Here is a 21709-nt window from a genome sequence, read left to right as displayed (position 1 = left end):
TTAGTGAAGTAAACAAAAAAGAGACCATATAAACAACCATATACATTGCTAAAGTAAATAGATTGAAATTTAAACAAAGTAACGATAACTAATAAATAAAATTTCAAGAAGACTTTTTAAGATCATACCTTACCAGTCATATGACCAGAGAGTTATGTTATAAAACATGATATAGAATGACTAAAAATTTTGGCTAATAATATCTCAAAATATGCTTTAAAAAATTGAGAATATAAAGTAAAATTATACGTGAAATATGCTAGAAAAATATCAACTGTGAACTATTGATTTTATTGATAAAAATATGTGCACAACATATTATTTTAGTTAATTCCTATGAGAATAGGGACCATAAAACAAATTCAAAATTTATAATATGTAACAAAACTCATACGTAGACACTCAAAATGCCAACTAACAAGCAAGACAAAATTTTGTGAAACTTGGAATTTTTCGATAAGCTTGGGTTGGCAATATTTTCTGCAAAAGAATGTACCAGTTAGCATTGGTAAAATAAATAGTAGGCCTTATATTAGCACTAATTAACCATGAAATAAAAACAACCTTAATAAAAGAACCAAAATTTTGATGAGCTCACTTTCTCCCTATCACTCTTTGAAGGATTTTTGTTGTCACCAAAATAGGTAAGCTCCATTACTCTAGAAAAAATAGATCAAAGGAAAAATGGAAACTTTCAAAACTTATGCATACATCTCCTCACTATTATTTCCATTCCACTCGTATGAAGATGAGGCAAGTTCTATGAAGCATGTGGGGAAGGAGGAGGGGGAGGAGGACCTCTGAGGTATAAGTGACTAGTTTGGTAAGTTGGTTGAACTCCATAGAGTCTGCATCAAAATGAATAGAAAACATGATCCATTTTTTCATGTTTTCCCTCCATGAAATATTAGTTATTTTCTTTTTTCCTCTTTTGTTTCATCGTGAACCTCTGCTAAAGAAACTCATACTATACTATGACCAATATGCCTTATTTTCCTTTAAATTGGTTGCAATCAGTTTCTTTGAGCATTTATGAGGGTTAGACCAATGATTTGAGTAGGTTCCAATCTCAGCTTCCACCTTAAGAGAAAATGCACAGAACAAATACCTCCAATCAATTGTGAGACCCAACATGCTCCTCAAGGTTTAGCAAAGTAAACACCCGAAATGTCTCATAAATTTGCTAACTCTCACCATATGATCACATATCACTCCACAAGCATTACACCTTGACAAAATTTACATTTTTTATTACAAACTTAGCTTGGAGTGGTGGTGTAATTGTCAACATCCAATTATCTTAAAAGCATGTCATGCAATGTTGGCAAGGATCATATTTTGTTTATAATTGTGCTTCATACTGCTGAATTGCTAACTATGGTGAAACCTTAATGCCATGCGTGTGTTGTAAAAGGCCTTTCTGTGGCTAAATTTACATTATTGACTAATATTGAGTTGATGTCATTGCAATGTTGGCAAGTCATGTCATGACTATTGACCATTTTTTGACGTTGGTTGCATATGCCACATGTGTGTTATGGGTAGCCTCTCATGACATGACTTGAGTCGAAAACACTAATCATGAGTTAATTACTTGGATCCAAAAACTTACCACCATACTTCCACACCTAGGATGGCCATACTACATATGTCTCATAGAGTCAATCATATTTACTTGTTTGAACAATCAACCTCCATAGTCATGTCCCATGGATTGTATAATCAACATGTATTACTAGTGTTTGGGTATTATCACTTTTAACCAAATTTACGATACCTTAAGGTTATGCTCCTATGCCTTGGTCATCATATTTGATACTTTGGAGAGTAGACTTTAATCATGTAGTTGCACCATTATAATCATATTTTTCATTTTCATGGAAAATATTTGTCATAAGTTTGTTATATTTAACATTTAAAATAGATAATTCTAATAAATTTAGAAATCATTCAAAACCTTCATCTTTGTAATATTTCTATGTACAAAAACGTAATAATATTTTAGAGAATAATTTTTCAAAGAAAGAAGTGTCCATTTTTTTTATTATGCTAAAGGATTAATCATGTATATAGAAGGCCTAGGATGATGTTGTAGTTGTCTATTTTGTGAATATATTAGTACCGTCATAATAATTAAAACCCTGAAACCATATATGAAATGCATGCATAATTACATTATAACCATGTATAGGCTTCTTAAAATGCCACGTGCTGAAATAAAAGCATGAAGTTGCACAATGAGGCCATATTGGTACTCCTTATTTCTCTAGGGAACCCCACCTACTAAGCCTTAGAATTTTACTTCTTTTAGGGGTGTTATTTTAAAGTATTTTCAGGAGGAGAAATCATGATAATATTGCAATGAATTTTTTAATTGTTTATGTAAGTGGCTTAACCATATGGAAACTGTGCTAGTATGGGTTGGTTTACTTTGAGATAGAGTTGTCTCTACTTCCCTCAACTCCTTGTAGAACTTTCAAAGGTTCTACAAACCCATTAGCATACCTTGAGTGAGACCTCATCTACTTGTAGGCATTGAAAATGATGGTATGTGAGGGTGCTTTGTTGGAATATTCTTTAACCCTAGGTCACTTCCCCAATGTGCCAAAAAATTCCCAACAAGAAAACAACATTGTAATAGTAGAATTAGAGGAGAAACTAGATGGAATCAATCATAAGATTAATATTCTCATTAGTAGATCCATAAGCAGTTCTCTCCAATTTCATGGGAATGGTTCTCAACAAGCTCCCAATCTAGATAACTCAGATCTTTAATCATCATGCAAATTTCCATTTTTTTTATTATAGTTATTATAATGTTTATTATTTAATAAGGCAATTTCATGCTAGAACATGGACATATCAGTCTATGCATAAATCATTTTGTTTATTAGACATTATAGTTAGAAGAGTTATTTGTAACCTCAAGACTCTAAATCTAAGCCTCTAGTTTGGTTTGACATTGGGAAGACCATGAGCTAACATTTTTTTACTATGTAACTTTTTGATGTGATAATATCAAGTTTTGTACATTATGTATGTATGTATGTATATTCTCCTTACAAAATTATTTTAAAAAATCACTTATCTATCAACAAATCTAAAACACATAATAAATAAAAAATTATATAAAAATTATCAATTTAAAATGATAATCAAGTAATTTTATTAATTTATATATTAATAGTAATAATTTTATTTTAAAATTATATTCAAACAATAATATATAAATCTCTATATTTATTCATTTTTTAAAAATTTGATAAGATTACATTTATAAATGATTAAAATAATATATATAGAAGTCTTGTTGTGTCTACTGAGATCTCACTTGGGAAACCATATTAGTAGTACAACATTAGCTTTTTTATTAGTCCAAATATGCGGAATCATATCACAAAATCTACTAAAATCGAAAGTATCTAGCTCTCAACTCTATCTTACTACATATATACTTATAGTATGTACATTGTAATTGTATGACAAAATTACATACAAAACTATTAATATACTGAAAACTATGTTGGCATTATGATGCATATGTTGTCCTTGATGGCAACTCACTTGTATATGGTAACTAGATGAATCTACAGGATAGATATCAGAGGTGACAGAATGATGGAATGGAATAATTGTCAAAGGTTTGATACAGGGAGATTTTGTTAGTGTTTTCCTTGATAAGTAACCTAACTGATGAGTTGTCCTTGATAAACAACCTATTTAATGAATGGACTACTTGATAAAGATAGAAAAAGGATGTGACAGAATGCAAGGAACTGGTGTCTATAGATGTGACAATATATAGGGTAGTTCAGAGGAATCAGTTCAAAAATGATGTATGATGGCACTTACATTGTAACAAGTCAATTTAGAGGTAACAGAGTAATGACACAAAAGAACAGGATGATGGAACAAAGGATTACAGATCTGAATCAAGAAATTGAAGAAAAAAATGTTTTAAGATGCATTAAGTTATATACATTGGTTTACCTAGCACAAGTAGTATATACAAGTGGGTTCACATAAGAAAAGGTATGTATATGTATGCACGCACTTTGACAAGAGGAAAAGTGCGTGTGGGATGGAAAATTAAGGTTTAAGAATACCAAGGGTCCATACCATGGTATTAGCCCACAATATTGAGTGGAATAATAGTTACTTGATCCCGTCTAAGAATACCACATGTTCTAAATGTTTTTTTGGTCTGAGGTATTGAAAAAGGATCTAAGTATATAAGGAGGTGAAGATCAAAGTGTGAAGAGTGTAAGTAATGAATATCTTATGAAGAGTTAGATCAAAAGCAAATATGCATGTTATGGGTTTTTGATGCTTTGCTTGATATGAACTAAGTATGCACCTAAGTGTTTGATGATGGATGAGATCTAATGATGGATCAGGATCATAAGACCTGAAATGACTTATCATTATGTGATTTGATAATAGATCGGCTAGATTTGAGTGCTAACAAATATTTTGTCCTTTAAATGTTATGACATGGGTATATCTTAATTCTGGAATACCTATGAAGTTTAAGTTATTATTTGTAGATCTATACATTGGTTCACCTTGGTGAAGGTGCATATACACACTAGTTCGGCACTTCTAAGCAGTGTATGCAGAAGAAAAACTTGTTGTTCAAACATGACTAATATATCTAATCAATTCTTTTGTTTTAGCGATGTTTGCCAATGTTGTCTTCATAAGATCTGAAAGTAAATATAATTGTATAAGGAGATTGAGTCTGCTTGATTGATTGAGGGAGTGAAAAGGGTGATCTTTTCTACTATATATTTAGAACTCTGTAATTTGATAGTAGATATTCAGAATGTCACTGGTTGATACAGTTTTTTGTTTAGAGGTTTTATGATTCGGTATCTTTAGACATATACGCAAGTTGGATTAAAGGAAGTAGCGTATACATGTAGGTGGCTTCACTAAAGTAGCGTATACATTCTGACATATGATTTTTTAGGTTGCAGTTGGTTCTAGTTGTTGATACAGTCATCTGGGTTCAAATCTATGTTCTAGTTACAGTGATCTGACTATTCCATTTGATTGGTTGAATTTTGATTAAGTTACGGTTGATTGGGTTTTGAGTGAATGGTTGATTCATTTGTGTCAGAGGTTTCAGTGATTAATTGATTCAATTTTGGTTGATTCAAAGATTGATGATTGGGTTTCAGTGATTGGTTGATGTCGATGTACTTGTTAGTTGTATTGTAGTGGTGATTGATTTTTGAGCTTCGGTTTAACTGATAGGTCTAGTACAAAATTTGATGAAACGTAACCTACATATTGTGTTGTTGTGTACCAGGAGTATCCAGTCTAAAAATTTATGAAACATGGTCCCTAGAGGATGCTGAGGGTTGGAGCCTTCAGTGAGGAATTCGAAGCTTCCTGCTAGTAATGGGTGATGATTACATTATGAGTTTGGAGCTCCCTTCCAATAGAATCTAGAGAATTAGTGGATGTTGTAGCCTTCTGTAGGTCGGCGCCTACGTACTAGTAAACATATTAGCTAGTACAAGAGCTAAAGGGTTTGTAGCTCCCTTCCAGTAGAAGCTGGAGAATGAGAGAAGGTTGTAGCCTTTTGTAGGTGGGTGCCTGTGTACTGGTATGAGTCTACACCAGTACAAGATTATAAGCATATTATTCTTTATATTAAAAGAAGATAGAGAGAACAGCAACAGGTGTTTTTTCTCCCACATTGGGTTTCCACCTTAAATCTTATTGTTCATGTGTGTTGCTTATGTGTGATGGTTTATTTTTTTATTGCTACACCTAGCTACTATTTATCTAATAGTTAATAAAGTACTAATTCACTGGCTAAAGACAAACATATGATGGATTAAGTAAATTACAAGTTCGATGGATATACGGTAGTTGTCTTAAGAACAGTCACATGCACACACATGTTCGATTCAATAAAGTCGTGTATAGATGATTTGTAAATTTTAATTCACCCCCCTCTCATTATTTATCCCAACAATTGGTATCAAAGCGGGTCCTTTGGTAGAAGTTGGATCGCTTTAAAGAGATCTGTTTTAACAATGTGAAAGAAGCAAAAGAAGAAAGCACCTCAGAAGAAGAAGACATCTCAAAGGAACAATGACAACAAGAGAGACAATTGGCTATTAGGTGGAAGTATGTATTCAAATTTAGAATCACTTCAGATTGAAGAAGAACAAGCAAAAGAATTATCAAGTACAAATTTTTGGTCTTCTTGTGATACATTTCTCTGTTCATGCAATATTGATGATAATGAAAGTGACAGTGAAACAACTAAATTTGCTCTTATGGGTGAAATTTAAAGAAATATAGAGGCAAAAGTTAAAAGGCTCACAGACAAAATTAGAGATCAACAAGATCTATTTGACAAAAGGGAGTGTACCTACAAAGAAGAGATTACCAGGTTAAAAACTCGGTTGGAGGAAGGAAACAAAATAAAGAAGCAGTAAAAAGAAAAGGAAGATCAAAGTCAAAGGTTGCAGTATGAAGTGACATCATTGAGAAATGAAGTGAATGAAAAGGATAGAACAACCAAGGAACTTATAGAATGAACCAGCTATTGTGAAGGTCTTCAAGTTGTGGTCGTCTCTCTAAAAGAATATCTTAAAAATTCAAATAAGCAGAATGAAGAACCACTTCAAGCATTTCAAGAATAAGAAAATGAGGTGCTAAAATTAAGAAAACAAGTGGAAGAATGAAGAAAAATTGAAGAAATCATGAAGAAGCAGTATCTTGAAAAGGAAGAGAAATATCAAGTTGAGGTAAATATCCTAAAAGGTAAATTAGAAGAAAAGGATAAACTTTTATGATTTCAAGATAGCACTAATATTTTGGATAATATTCTTAGTAGTCAAAGGTATCCTACCATCAAATCTAGTCTTGGTTTTCATGAAACTATTAAAGGTGAATCTAGCTCACAAACTAAAGAAAGGAATTCTAATGCAAAATCTGAAATGCTCAACAAGGAGATAAGAGTTCAACCCCATTAACAACCAAGGAAAGAAAGCCTTCAAAGAAAATCATTTACTCATAACTATGGAAGTGTTAATCAATTCCTTCCTCTGATGAATAATTTTGAATGTTTTAGATGTCATAATTTTGGACATGTTGCAGCTAAATGCAGAAGTATAATGTTTCAAGCTAATAACCATCTCACAGAAAGATCATCAGTTTCCAAGTACTTTAAGGGATATTGTTTTTCTTGCAATATGTTTGGTCGCAAAGCCATTTATTGCTATAGAAGGAATATGAAACATATAATATGGTATTCTTGTAACAAGTTTGGGCATATAGCAAAAGAATGCAGGGACAAGTCAATGGGTTGTCATAGACAATATGGTAAGAAATCAAATAAGCAGATTTAAACCAGAAAATTTGAAAAAGATGAATCCATCAAGAATCAAGAAAAGGAAAGGTGTGATATTTCTCTCTGCTCATTTCAAGACATCGATGATAGAGGATGTGCTCATCATATGACTGGAGACAAGATAAAAATGGAGTCTCTGATGAAGAACCATCATGGTAATGATATTCTTGGAACTGATGCTTCGGAAAAAGTTCTAGGACCAAGTATAGTCAAAACAGAATTAGGGGAAACTGAAAGTATGAAGTTTCAGTGTTCCAATTTTCATACGCATATCTTATGAATAAAAGTCTCATATAACTGCGAGTTTGAAACTGCACAACCACATATATTTTGGTTTGATGAAAAAGCAGTGGGACAGACTTAAAAAAAGGGTCTAATGTGGTTCAGAAAATTATCAATTGTCTTCTCTATTTCGATGGTTTATGATTACAGTATGTGGATGTTATTTAGAAGTGATTTTGACCCTCATAAGTTGTTGATGACTTGGTGTATAACTATTTGATGATGATGCCTAGATAATTCTTACTTATATTTGCAATGGTCAGATCTGACAGTGAACAATTGGCACAGGTTCAGGGGGAGAATATGTTATACTTCTAATAATGCATTGTTGGAATTATGTTTAGAATTATTGGTACATAATGATGGTGATTGTTCTTATGATGTTGAAATGTTTAAATGATGCGTCATGTTATGCTGCAGTCATGGGTTTCCTATGATGAAATCTCAGATGATACTTATATTGCTTAGATTGCATAGTTGTTATTCAGATCAGATTTATGGATGATTCGGATGATCCTTTTGATGATGCATATAGTACATGTGTCATGTTTCTTAAAAAGGTGATCTTCATAAGTTCAAGAAGAATAAAAAATCTTGAGTGCATATGATAAGTGTCACTCATTTCTTTTATGTTTTTGTCATCATGCCTTCAAAGATGCATAAATTTCATAGGGTGCAGTTATGGATTCCTATAGTTCTTGGCTCTCACATGGTTGAGGATTGTTGCTTTTGATGGTATCAAGAAAGTTAGAAAAAATGATTGTGAGCTCATGGTTTTCTTTTCACTTTGATGAGAAGCTAGATACATATTGCTATCTCTATGATGGATATATATTATTCTGGCTACATGAATTATGACTATGTTGTTTTCACATACATATGATATGATGTGAATGGTTTTGTGTTACTGCTTGGAGATATGACATATGTTTAATTGATTCATGGAAGGCTATGTTAAGGCTTTTTCTACTAAGGAAACGGAGCAAGTTGATCTTGATAATATCAAGAGGATGAGTTGATATCTATATGTGGCATACTTCGTCACAGGTTGATGATATTAAAACTACATTGACATATCTTGTGAACTAATGATGGACATATACAAGTTGTTGTTCTTGATTTTTCTGACAAAAGCTTATGGTGCAGATCATATATGGTGTATGATAGTTGTTTATGACTATCATAGTCTTGTTTATATCTTTGGTCTTTGTTATAAATATCATGTATATCATCTGACGTATAGTTCGTGGAAAGACCTATGATGTAATTGTTGTCATATTCAGTCATGTATGGACTTTTGAGATCATGTCAAATATGTAATCCCACTTGGTTGAGTGCTTGAGTCTTTTGGTGTATCCCCACTTGGCTGGGTGATTGATGTATGTATGAGTCATTGCTGATAGGAAGGTCATTATAGAGTCATGTTATTATTTTGAAAAATATTTCTACAAACTCTGCATGTGCTCAAGGGGAGCATGGACAGTATAGTGCATCTCATCATGTACTAAGGGGGGAGTTTGATCAGATAATTTCAGCATGTGCCTATGGGGAGCATGATCAGTGTTTATTTTCAGCAGTTCAGATATGGAAGTCTTCATTTTGGTTAGCCCTTTTCCCTTGATGTCAAAGGGGGAGATTAGCTTGGTGTTTGTCTTGATGCTATTTACAGATTGTGGTGACCAAACACCAAAATGGTTGCCATCAAGTCCAAATGGGGAGATTGTTGGAATTATGACACATGTGTTGTCCTTGATGGCAAATCACTTGTATACGGTAGCTAATGAATCTACAGGACATATATCAAAGGTGAAAAAATGATAGAACAAAATAATGGTCAAAGGTTTGATACAGGAGATTGTGTTAGTGTTGTCCTTGATAAGTAACCTAACTGATGATTTCTCCTTGATAGACCACCTATTTAATGAATGGACTACTTGATAAAGATATAAATAGGATGTGACAGAATGCATGGCAGTGGTGTTTACAGATGCGACAATATACAGGTCAGTTCAAACGAATCAGTTCAGAAATGATGGATGATGGCACTTCATTTTAACAAGGTCAATTCAAAGGTAACAGAGTAATGGCACAAAAGGACAGGATGATGGAACAAAGGATTACATATCATAATCAAGAAATTGAATAAAAATCATGTTTTAAGTTTTATTAAGCTGTATATGTTGGTTCACCTAGTCCAAGTAGCATATACAAGTGGGTTCACATAACAAAAGGCACGTATATGTATGCACACACTTTCACAAGAGGAAAAGTGCATATGGGATGGAAAATTAAGATTTAAGAATACCAAGGGTCCATGCCATGGTATTAGCCCATAATATTGAGTAGAATAATAGATACTTGATCCCGTTTAAGAATACCACAGGTTCTAAATGTTGATTTGGTCTGAGGTATTGAAAAAGGCTCTAAGTATATAAGGAGGTGAAGATCAAAGTGTGAAGAGTGAAAGTAATGAATATCTTATGAAGAGTTAGATCAAAATAAAATATGCATGTTATGGGTTTCTGATGCTTTGCTTGATCTGAACTAAGTATGCACCTGAGTGTTTGATGATGGATGAGATCTAATGATGGATCAGGATCATAAGACCTGAAATGACTTATCATTATGTGATCTGATAATGGATAGGCTAGATCTGAGTGCTAACAAATGTTTTGTCCTTTAAATGCTATGACATGGGTATATCTGAAGTTTGGAATAGCTGCAAAGTTATAAGTTATTATTTACAGATATATACGTTGGTTCGCCTTGGTGAAGGCGTGTATACACATTGGTTTGTCACTTCCAAGTAGCGTATGCAGAAGAAAAACTTGGCGTTTAGAGATGACTGATCTATCTGATCAGTGTTGCTATTTTGCTGTTGTTTTTCAATGATGTCTTCATAATATCTGAAAGTAAATATGATTGTATAAGGAGATTGAGTCTGCTTTATTGATTAATTGAGTGAGAAAGGTGATATTTGTTGCTATCTATTTAGAACTTTGTAATTTGATAGTAGATATTCAGAATATCACTGGTTGATACAGTTTTTGGTTCAGAAGTTTTATGAACTAGTATCTTTAGAGGTATACACAGGTTGGGTTAAAGGAAGTAGTGTATACATATAGGTTGACTTCATTGAAGTAGCGTATACATTCTAACATATGAGTTTTGAGGTTCTAATTGGTTCTGGTTGTTCATATAGTGTTCTAGGTTTAGATCTATGTTCTGGTTACAATGATCTAGTTGTTCCAGTTGATTGGTTAAATTTTGTTTAAGTTACAGTTGATTTAGTCGTGCAAGAGGTTACATTGATTGATTGATTCAGTTGTGGTTGATTCATATATTGATGATTAGGTTTCAGTGATTAGTTGATGCAGATGTACTTGTTGGTTGTATTGCAGCAGTGATTGATTTTTGAGCTTCATTGTTACTAATGGTTCCAGTCTGAAAATTTGATGTTATGTGGCCTACATATTGTGTTATTGTGTACCAGGAGTATCCAATCTGAAAATTTATGAAACGTGGTCCCTGGAGGATGCTGAGGGTTAGAGCCTTCAGTGGGGAAGTTGAAGCTTCCTGCCAGTAGTGGTTAATGATTAGATTAGGGGGTTGGAGCTCCCTTCCAATAGCAGCTAAACGATTGGAGGTTGTATCCTCATGTAGGTTGGCACCTACGTACTAGTAAACATATCAAGCAGTACAAGAGCAAAAGGGGTTGCAGCTCCCTTCCAATAGAAGTTGGAGAATGAGAGAAGGTTGTAGCCTTCTACAGGTGGGTGCCTCTGTACTAGTATGATTCTGCACCAGTAAAATGTTGTAAACAACTTATTATTTATATTAAAGAAGACAAAGACAACAGCAGCAGGTGGTTTTTCTCCCGCATTGGATTTCCACCTTAAATCTTGGTGTTAATGTGTATTTCTTATGTGTGATGGTTTATTCTATTATTGTTGCACCTAGATAATGTTTATTTAATGGTTAATAAAGTACTAATGCACTGGTTGAAGACAAACATATAATGGATTAACTCAATTATAAGTTCACTGGATATATGCTAGTTGTCTTAAGAATAGTCGCTTGCACACATATGTTCGATTCATTAAAGTCACGTATAGAAATCTAAATATGAAATGGAAAAGTTATTGATGATTTATAAATATTGATTCATCCCCCCTAGTATTTTTCCCAACAAACTATAAGATTGCATTAAGTAAGTGTTGGGGGAGTCCACATGGATGTTCTTAGGTGGATCAACATCCTCCTCAATGTCAATGAACTCATTTTTAGCTAACTATTTTCCTAACATTGTAATCTTTTGTTCTAACTTCCCAATTTGTCCCTGAACCTCATCCACTTGCAGGAGAATTTCATGTTGACCTCTAATATTTCCCCCAAAAACTTCCCTATGACTATTTTAAACATCCATTTCTTGGAGATATATGGGTCAACAAGCTCTTATGTACCATATATCCAACACCCAAGAACCTACCTACTCCAATATATCTTCATCTAAAATATACCTCCTCCTTTGTTGCCTCTATCTCTGGTCAAATTCGAGGGGGGAGTATTGTTGAAATACATTTCCACAAAATTATAATCATCTAGTTATGCTTGGGAGAATTCAGGTGCACTGGATTTTTTACAACCTCTTTGATGTCCTATGACTCTTCCTCTCAACATATTGGTGGGCCCAAAGAGGTGGATTGAGTGGTCCAAATATTGAAATTTCCAACTAAACAAGCAGAGTTTTTCCCATCATATAGGGTATGTAACAATTTTTCATAAGTGGTAGAGATCCCAATTCTAACACACAAGGAATAACACAGTTATGCTATTTGAGGCAGCCTATGATAAGGCATTTAAATGAATGAATATATTAGCCACTATTCAATATAGGGTTCCAATATTTGCAAAGGAAAATTAGTTAGAATAATATATCTAGAATAATTGAGTGTCTCAATGAGAGAACAAGCCTAGAGGCCCAAAACAAAAATAAAAACCAACGGCCACCTTGTATTAAAGCCTGAGAATCCCAAAAGTGTATAAAAACATGTAGCCTTGTGAGTGGGGAGAGAGACCTTGGAGGAGGATTTGATTAGAGACTTAAAGAAAGACACCAAGCCCCTTAAGCACTCTGGCTTCCACCTTCCCCAAACACAAAAAATTCTGGAAAAAAGAAAGCACCATCTACCCCAACACTAGCTAAAAATTGATAGTTTTCCTAGCCACCATAAGACTCAAGATGGACGATGCTAAACATACTAGACCTAAAAACACTAGAAAGAAAAGCAAATAATAGAGATGATTTACCCCATACATGAAGAGAATTTCAAAATAGAGAAATCGAGAAAGACCCCTTCATATACAAGCACATCTTCCCATTAAATTCTCTTAAAAATTATCCTTTTTTTAACATTACTATGTTTCCCTCTATTAAAACATTCAAAGTTGTTTCACCCCATAAATTTTCTTAAAACTAGTTATTATCACCATCTTCTAGGTATGTTATTATTATGCTTCTTTCCACCAATATAACTTGCCATAAAAAGAGAATCATCATCAAATATACCTATCAAACCAAATTCTTTCTCGTATACCAAACCACCTATTTTTTTTAGAATACTCGATCCCTTCCGTTACACACTTCAAGTGTTTCTTCATCATGGCATGTAGTGTGTAATGGCCACCGATTTTGGAGGTATTCAGTTACTTATTTAATAATGAAAATCTATGAACAAACTTAAACACAAATGCTAAGGAAAAAAATTTAACAAACCATCACTCAATAAACATAATACTTTGCATATATTAATAAATAATAATAATAAAATAAAATATAACCCCTCTTTATGCTATTTTTCTTAAAAACCATGGGTGTGAGTAACTTAATCGAAAAAATATTGAGAGCTCCCAAAGTCAATCAACAATGGGCCACGTTCAATTGAAGGTGTGAGAGAAACTTGTCATCTAATTAGATATGTTTTTGAAAATTTAATAATAGCACACCTTTTAAGAAGATTTTCAAATTTATGATTTTTTCATGATTGTTTATACATGCTCAAACATGTTTTAAACTTAGGTGAATGCATGAAGATGGGTTACACTTTTGGGTTGAATGTGGCGATGAAATTCTAAATTTTTCTCTTTTATCAAATTGAAACCATCAAAATTCATATAAGCATTGTAAATTTGATTCGAAGTAAAAAAATAATTTGTGGAGAATTATGTTGTTGTCTTAATTATATCTTTTGCAAAAAAATATAGTGTCACATAATCTGTCAATTTTCCATTATACTAAATGCTTGTCCTTGCAAATTTGGCACATCTTAAGAGGCATGTGTGTGTTTGCATAGCATAACTTAGTCTAAAATGTGTAATTTTTAAAAGATATATATGAGAATGATTTAAATGGAGATGACTAAGCTTTTCATATTAAAAAAATATTTTTATGCAAAATTATTATTTTTTTATTTTTCAAAGTTGGTGAAGTAATATTTCAATTGCATTTTGTAGGCACATGTGTTTGCGTAATAATTTTTCAACTGTTTAAATAAATTGAAACACCAAGAGTACCCTTTTGAAGAGGACTCATAAACAACGATATTTGTATTTTTTGAAATTTGTTAGTTTTGTATATTTATATTATTGGTTTTTTATTTAGCCCCTTTGAAACTGTCTGAAAAAAGTTCAAGCATTATGTTTAAAAGAAAATAGATGAAAAATATCATATGAATTCAAAAATGTCAAACTCATATGCCATTGCATAGCAGATTCTTTCATGAATCCAACTTGATCAACTCTTCCACATAAGGACAAATTATGCCTAAAGTCTTCTAGGGTACAAAAAGGTGTTGTAGAGAAATCTATAGAACGGGAGCTAAAACTCCATTTTTTAGGCCCTCAATACCTCGATCGAGTAATTAAAACACTTGATCAACTGCTTAAGGTAAAATTTTAAATAGCTTGATTGAGGGTTTAAAAAGCCCTCAATCAAGCTCTTTACATTGTTAAGAAAAGGCTCGATCAATCCCTTTGAACCATAAACTCCCCGTTGTGTTTTCAGTAGGGAGTTTAAAAAAAATAGCTCGATCAAGCATATCACTCGATCGATCTCATATGTAATTGTCGGTTATGTAGGAGCTTGACTGAGCATTTATTTTTAAGCCCTCAAATAGCTCAATCGAGGGTTAAAATATAGCTTGATCGAACTGCTTTTTTCTCCCTCCCAACTCATGCACTTACCAAAAAGTGTAACCCATTTTCATGTTTTCACCCTGAATTTATTAGATTCTTCTTCAAAGTCCTAATTGATAATATCTATAAATTTGTAATTTTAATGAAGATGACAAACTTAACATAATCTTGGTTTGAAATTTCAAATAAAAGAAAAAGTTTGATTGTACTAAGATAAAAAGATACATTTTACAACCTAGCATGAATTAAATGTGAAAAATAATATAACCCTAATAATAATTTTGTTTTTATATTTAAGCTTGGCCTCTATTACTACACAACAAGTAAACATTAAATTATGTTCTGATTTGAAATTTTACAAAATAAAATTCATTGCACTAAGATAAAAAGATACATTTTACAACCTAGCACGAATTAAATCTGAAATATAACTAAAATTAATAATAATTTTGTCGTATGCTTAATATTGGCCCCTATTACTACACAACAAACCCTCTTCTATATTTCCATGGTTCATATAAGACTTATTGATTTTTCTTCAAGAAAAACCTATTTTCTCTTAAAGAAGTGAATTATTTTCAAACTCCTCCTTTGGATCAATTCAAATTTCTCCCTTTCATGAATGGATTGTGGGTAGTTAAAATGAATGTCTCTACTTTTTTATTGATTCTATAAAATTAAGAGTTTGTTGATCATTTTAGGAAGGTAATTGGAAGGTAATTACTTGAATGTAGGAGTTAATTAAGTTATATAATTAATATTTCCTTTTACATAATGAGGTTTCTAATTCAATTGGCATCAACATTAGAAAGAAAATATAGAATAATTATATAAAAGTTAAAATATGATAGAATTGTAATATAAAGGTAACTATATTATCAAGCTATTTAACCGCCTACCTTTCCCATTTAGTGGACTCATAACCCTTTAGGAATTCAATTTTAGTTATGCAACTTTAGATTCTATTTAATTATTGAAAATGATTGTTTCAAAATTCCTTGATTAAGGCCCTGATCAGGGTGAGAGTTGGACGAAGGGAACCGGTGGGATCCATGCCATGGTCAGAATAGAAATTATATGGATTGGCGGGTGGCTAGAAGATTACCCTCACACATACCTCCCCATTCGCAAGGTGGTGATTTTGTTTAATGCAGTTGAGTATGGGTGCTTGCATCAATATAGAGGCACATTAGGTGGGTTTGATGTGGTTGGCCTAGACTGACATGGTCGAATTGACATAGGCTATACATGATCCTTCAGCCAGGGCCTTATTATCTGGGCAGTAGCGCAGGAGGCATCTCAAGTTGGGCCCCTAGTCACAGTGGAAATAATCTATACTCTTGAACGCTGCAGTCAAGGGTATGTTCAAACCATGTTTCCTGTGCATGCCTTGCTCCTTTTGTTTTGTTGGTATCTCACAATTTTGTTGATGTATGTCTCTGGGGTGTTCTTTTGGTTTAATATAGAACCCTCCTATGAAGTACGGGATGCAAGGTTCAGTTCCTTCATTGGATTGTCTAGGTGTTTTTGGCCCTTAACTAGAACATTCTCTATCTATCTTAGAAACCTGTCTCCCTTGGTGCGCATGCAACTTGGCAATTTTCTCTTAATCACATTTTTTATCTCTTGCATGGGGGTTCTTTTTCCTTCTTCTTCCTTTTAGAAGAAAAATCTATCTATTTTCATATGGGGAGGGTTGTTGAGGGTATGTCAGGACTTGGGTATTGTCTCTTGTTTATGGATTTATTATGACCGTTTGGAAGCTGCAAGTGGTTTATCTCATTGAACACATGTGATGGGGATGGGAAAAGTTTAGTTTCACTAGTATAATGTTTTTCATCCTAATGTATATTATTTCCTAACTCCTACAGGGTCTCTTCTTCACCAAGTCCATTGGGACCCTTCACTAGGTCATCTTCGAGTTAACTGGCCTCCAGCCTAGGCGAGGTCTTTGGCGGTGGTGGGTTTTGTGTCTGCTAATTTGTGTCAATCTCATCCTTGTGACTTGCAACACTATACATGGCTTAGTATTCCTTGAATAGAGGAAGTAATGCAAGGAGTGGTCCTGGCTATATCCTCAGTTATGGTCGTGGTCATGGTAGTCGTGAGTCTCAACCTCGACCAGCTAGAAACCAAGTATAACAATGACTTAATCTTGGAAGCAACATAGTCCTATGAGACAAATACACACCCTCTGGTTTGCCAAATTATCTCAAGGTGGAAGAATGAATTAAAATAGAAGGCAGAGGCCAATGACCTGGAGCTCAACGAATGGAAGGACCTCGCCCTAGACCCAGGGCACTACAGATGTTGATATACTCAGTTTTAGCAGACCCTTTATCTGTATTGGATGATGAAAACCCTCTTGGCAAATACTTCGACCACCTCTACTGCAAGAACTTTGAAGTCAGTTATAGAAATACAGGAAATCCACATGGAATTCTAGCTCATTTAACGTCAAATTCAACAACATAATTCTCATATAAGTCACATTGAGAAGCATATCCCTTGCCTTCCACAAACTAAACTATCGAGCTCCAGTTCCAAAGACTTGATGCCCATAGAATCTTTTGATGTGTAATAGTTTGATTAACATAGTTTGGATACTTAAATTTTGTTGTATAAAGGAATGGTATGCAACCTTTGTTTTTTTGTTACAATCATGTAGTAAATAGGATACTTAAAGATAATCGGGTATATATAGCCTTGCTAAATATTCTAAAACTTTTCATATTTTGGATGGCTTATAATGTTGTTAGATGGCCAACATACCTGGTTTCCCAATGGGCAGGCTGAGGCCATTCAATCATGGATGGTGTTTATGTAATACCTTCCTGTTTTTGAAATGGAATAGAAAGGAAATGCCAAGATTAAAAAAAAAAAAAAATCATTGATTGTATTAGCCATAAGCTCCACACTAAAAAATCATACAAGATATTTCTATTACACATATAGTCATTTGGTTTCCAACAAATATATTGATGTATACATAATTCAATGCAATACATCCAAATTATTGAAATTGAAATATTACAAATTTGGTTAAAGTCATTAAATTAAAGAATGTATTGAGTTTTAAATAGATGTTCTTCCTATAGAAGTACATGGAAACACTTAAGATGTTAGTGTGGAAATGGACACATTAGGGTGGATGGTTAAAAGGTACCATGTTAATGAATCTTTATTTTTATGTTTGAGCTCCAAAAAAATTTGCATGTAGATGATCCAAACATGTGGGATGTTGATTGTGGTGAAGAGTGACTAGAACAGGGTAAAATTGAAAGAAATGGAAAAAAATGGACTTTGAGAGGTTATATGCTTATTTGAGATATAGATGGTTTCAATTGTGGTTTTAAATATATAGCCATTTTTCTCATAAGAAATGGATAGTATAAAGAAGTTATTAAATTTTAATATGAAAGCGAATGAGAGAAAAATGAATAAATTGATTTTTCAATGTGGAGACTCCCCGAAAATGGGTGGACTTGTAAAATGAAATGCATTAAAAATAAATAAATAAAATAAAAATATCAGTTTTTAAAAGATCAAATTCTTATACTCGATTATATGAAAAAATACATTATCAATAACCTACATAGTGTAGAAGTGCATGCTTTGATGGAGAAATTGATAAATTGGGACTAACCAATAAGAAGTGAACTAGATGCATTCAATATAAAAATTAGATGTAAATTGATGATATGTGATGGATAAAGACATTAACTTCTAATATTTAAGTTAAACCTATTTGTAAATATAAAAATTAGATGTGAATCGATGATATGTGATGGATAAAGACATTAAATTCTAATATTTAAGTTAAACCTATTTATATGTTTTTTACGAGTTGAAAAATAAATATTAATTTTAAAATACAAAATATTGATTTTAAAATACAAATCTACATGTGAATGAAACTAAAAAGAAACATATCTTATAATGTTGAAATATAGTCATATCTTATAATGTTGAAATATGGTCATCATTTTATAGTGGAAAATATGGTTTATTACACAAAACCATGTGATTATGAGTGTATGTTGCATTTTTTCAAACAAATTGCACAAGTTCAAGAGATACAAACGCAATAAATTATTTCTTTTATAAGTTACTAGTTATTATAACTAACTAGCCCCTTTATATTTTACTTATACCGGTTATATTATACCTTTCAACTATTTGTATTATTTTTATAAATATTTTCTCTAATAAAATTTAGTTACGATAACTAACTAGAATTGCCTCACATATAATTATATTATATTTGTAGAAATATATATATATATATATATATATATATATATATATATATATATATATATCAGGTCCTTAATCTAACCAATTCTTATTTAACTATTAACAAAATTAACATATATAATTATTTATTTTATATATATATATATATATATATATATATATATATATATATATATATATATATATATATATATATATATATATATATATATATATATATATATATATATATATCAGGTCCTTAATCTAACCAATTTTATTAAACTATTAACAGAATTAGATTATATAATTATTTCTTTAACTCCCAGTAATTGATCTTTTTTACTTTTTAGGCCTGGAGTCAAAAATAGCTGTTGATCAAGATAGTCGTTGGAAGCTCTGCTTAGACTATTTAGCATGCATAGCTGGATCTGTTTCTTCAACTTGTCCACGATGAACCACACTGGTTGGTTCGAAACACGTCGACAAATGTCTCTCTTTATGTGATTTACGCCGAAGTTCTAGTTATAAACTTGATTATGTCGGGATCATTCGAGAAATAATTGTATTGGATTATAGGTTATCAAATAACTCAATAAAAATTAACAAATAATAATCCTAATTGATTATATAATTATATTATATAGTTTTATAAGATTGATTATCGAGTATTAATTAATAATTATTTGAATAAGATTAAAATATTAATTCCTTTTAGAATATCATTTATTGATAGTAGCTAATTTATGATTTTTAAAATTATTTTTAATATACATTAATTAATTTAGTTATAAAGGACTATTGTTTTTCTAAATTATAACTTTTTGAATCATTAATTTATCCAAAAAATAATAATAATAATAATTGTTTTAATTCTGTCCCTTCCGTTTTGGTCATTAACTTTTTCTATTTCCTACCCTCAATCAAACTAGTTGTTATCCCTAACGGCTAGTTAGCAGCTCTCTACATCTATTTATCTAAATGCCTGGATCAGATTCCTCATCTTGTCCTGAAGATGAACCACACTAACTGGCTTAAGTGATTTCTTCCCAAAGATATTATGATAATCATAATTGACTTATTGTATTCATAAAAACATGAGTAAAAATAACTCAATCAAATATTCATATCATAACAACACTATTATAATTAAATTTTAAAAAATTATAATTCAGTAAAAAATTTAGAAAAAAAAAAAAAAAAAATTATAACTTAAGTGATCCAAAAACATATAACACAACTTAAAAATTAAAATAAAATTAAAACATTATACCAAAATTATTAATTCTAACTTTAAAACAAAAATATTTTAAATAATAATAAAAAATAAAGTATTACTCCAACTTAAACCATACCAAAATTACCTATTGGTTTTAACTTAAAGAGACAACAGAATATAAAGATGAATATAAAATTTAAAAACTATAAAAATTATTAATTTTATTTAATTTAAAAAATCAATAATATTAATTATATATATATATATATATAACATTTTAAATAAAACTCTTATTTTATCTTAAAATTATTTAAAATAAAATAAAAAATATTCATCATTTTATAGTAAATATAAAATCATATTTATTAAATAGTGCAATCATATAAATCAATTATAACAAGCATCAAACACATACTTATAATCCATCTAAATTTCTTAAAATTAAGAAACATAAAAACTAACTAAATTATAATATTATTTTAAATCATTATTATTGTTAATTATCAAAAAAATTAATAAATTCCTAACTATGAAGATTTACTCTCACTTTACCATAAAAATTAAATTAAATAATTTATAAATATTCATATAAATTAATTCATATTAAACATTATAAGACTAAATATTAGTAATTAAATTATAATTATAAAAAACTTATTCCAAAATAAATATATCTATCAACATAATTATATTTTTATTCTAAAAAATTATTAATAACAAATTAATTCACTTTTATCTTTCTAATATTTTTATTTTGAAAAATTATTAACAATAATTTAATTATTTTTATTAACGACAAATTAATTCATTTTTATCTTTTAATATGCAATAGCAAAAAGTAATATCATTAATAAACCAATCACTCTTTTTTTTCTACATTGTTATTATCATATTGCCCGCTTAGGCAATCGATATGATAAACCAATCACACTTTCTTCTTCTTCTTTTTTACATGGTTATTATCATGTCGCCGGTTTACGCAATCGATTTTGCATTGACCACTTATTAATTAGTTCAACTTTTAGAAATTTTTTAATTTATATAAGTTTAATTTTCTAAGTTAGGCTCCCCCTTATCATATTGCCGTTATTATTGCAGGGTACGAGATTACTATTATTGGTTGTCATTATTGTTTTCGCTACCAAAAAAATAGTTAATAACAAAAAATTATATATTTATTTTCTTATAATTTAAAATATAAACCAAAACTCCATTATTTTTTAGCTAAATTTCAATTAGAATTAAGAAGGGAAATGATATATTATTTTCTGACAATTTCTCACTGGTGTTCTCTTCCTTTACAGAAAATAATGCGAGATAAACTTTTTGCATGAATTCCTCCTCTTCCCAAGTGGTCTCTTCTAGGCCAAAGTACTTCCATTGTACTTTAACCTGGGTGATGG

Source organism: Pinus tabuliformis, chromosome J (assembly GCF_031772625.1).
Source record: "Pinus tabuliformis cultivar Carrire ecotype Pingquan chromosome J, CPIR1, whole genome shotgun sequence".
NCBI lineage: Eukaryota > Viridiplantae > Streptophyta > Pinopsida > Pinales > Pinaceae > Pinus > Pinus tabuliformis.
This window is presented reverse-complemented; position numbering follows the sequence as displayed.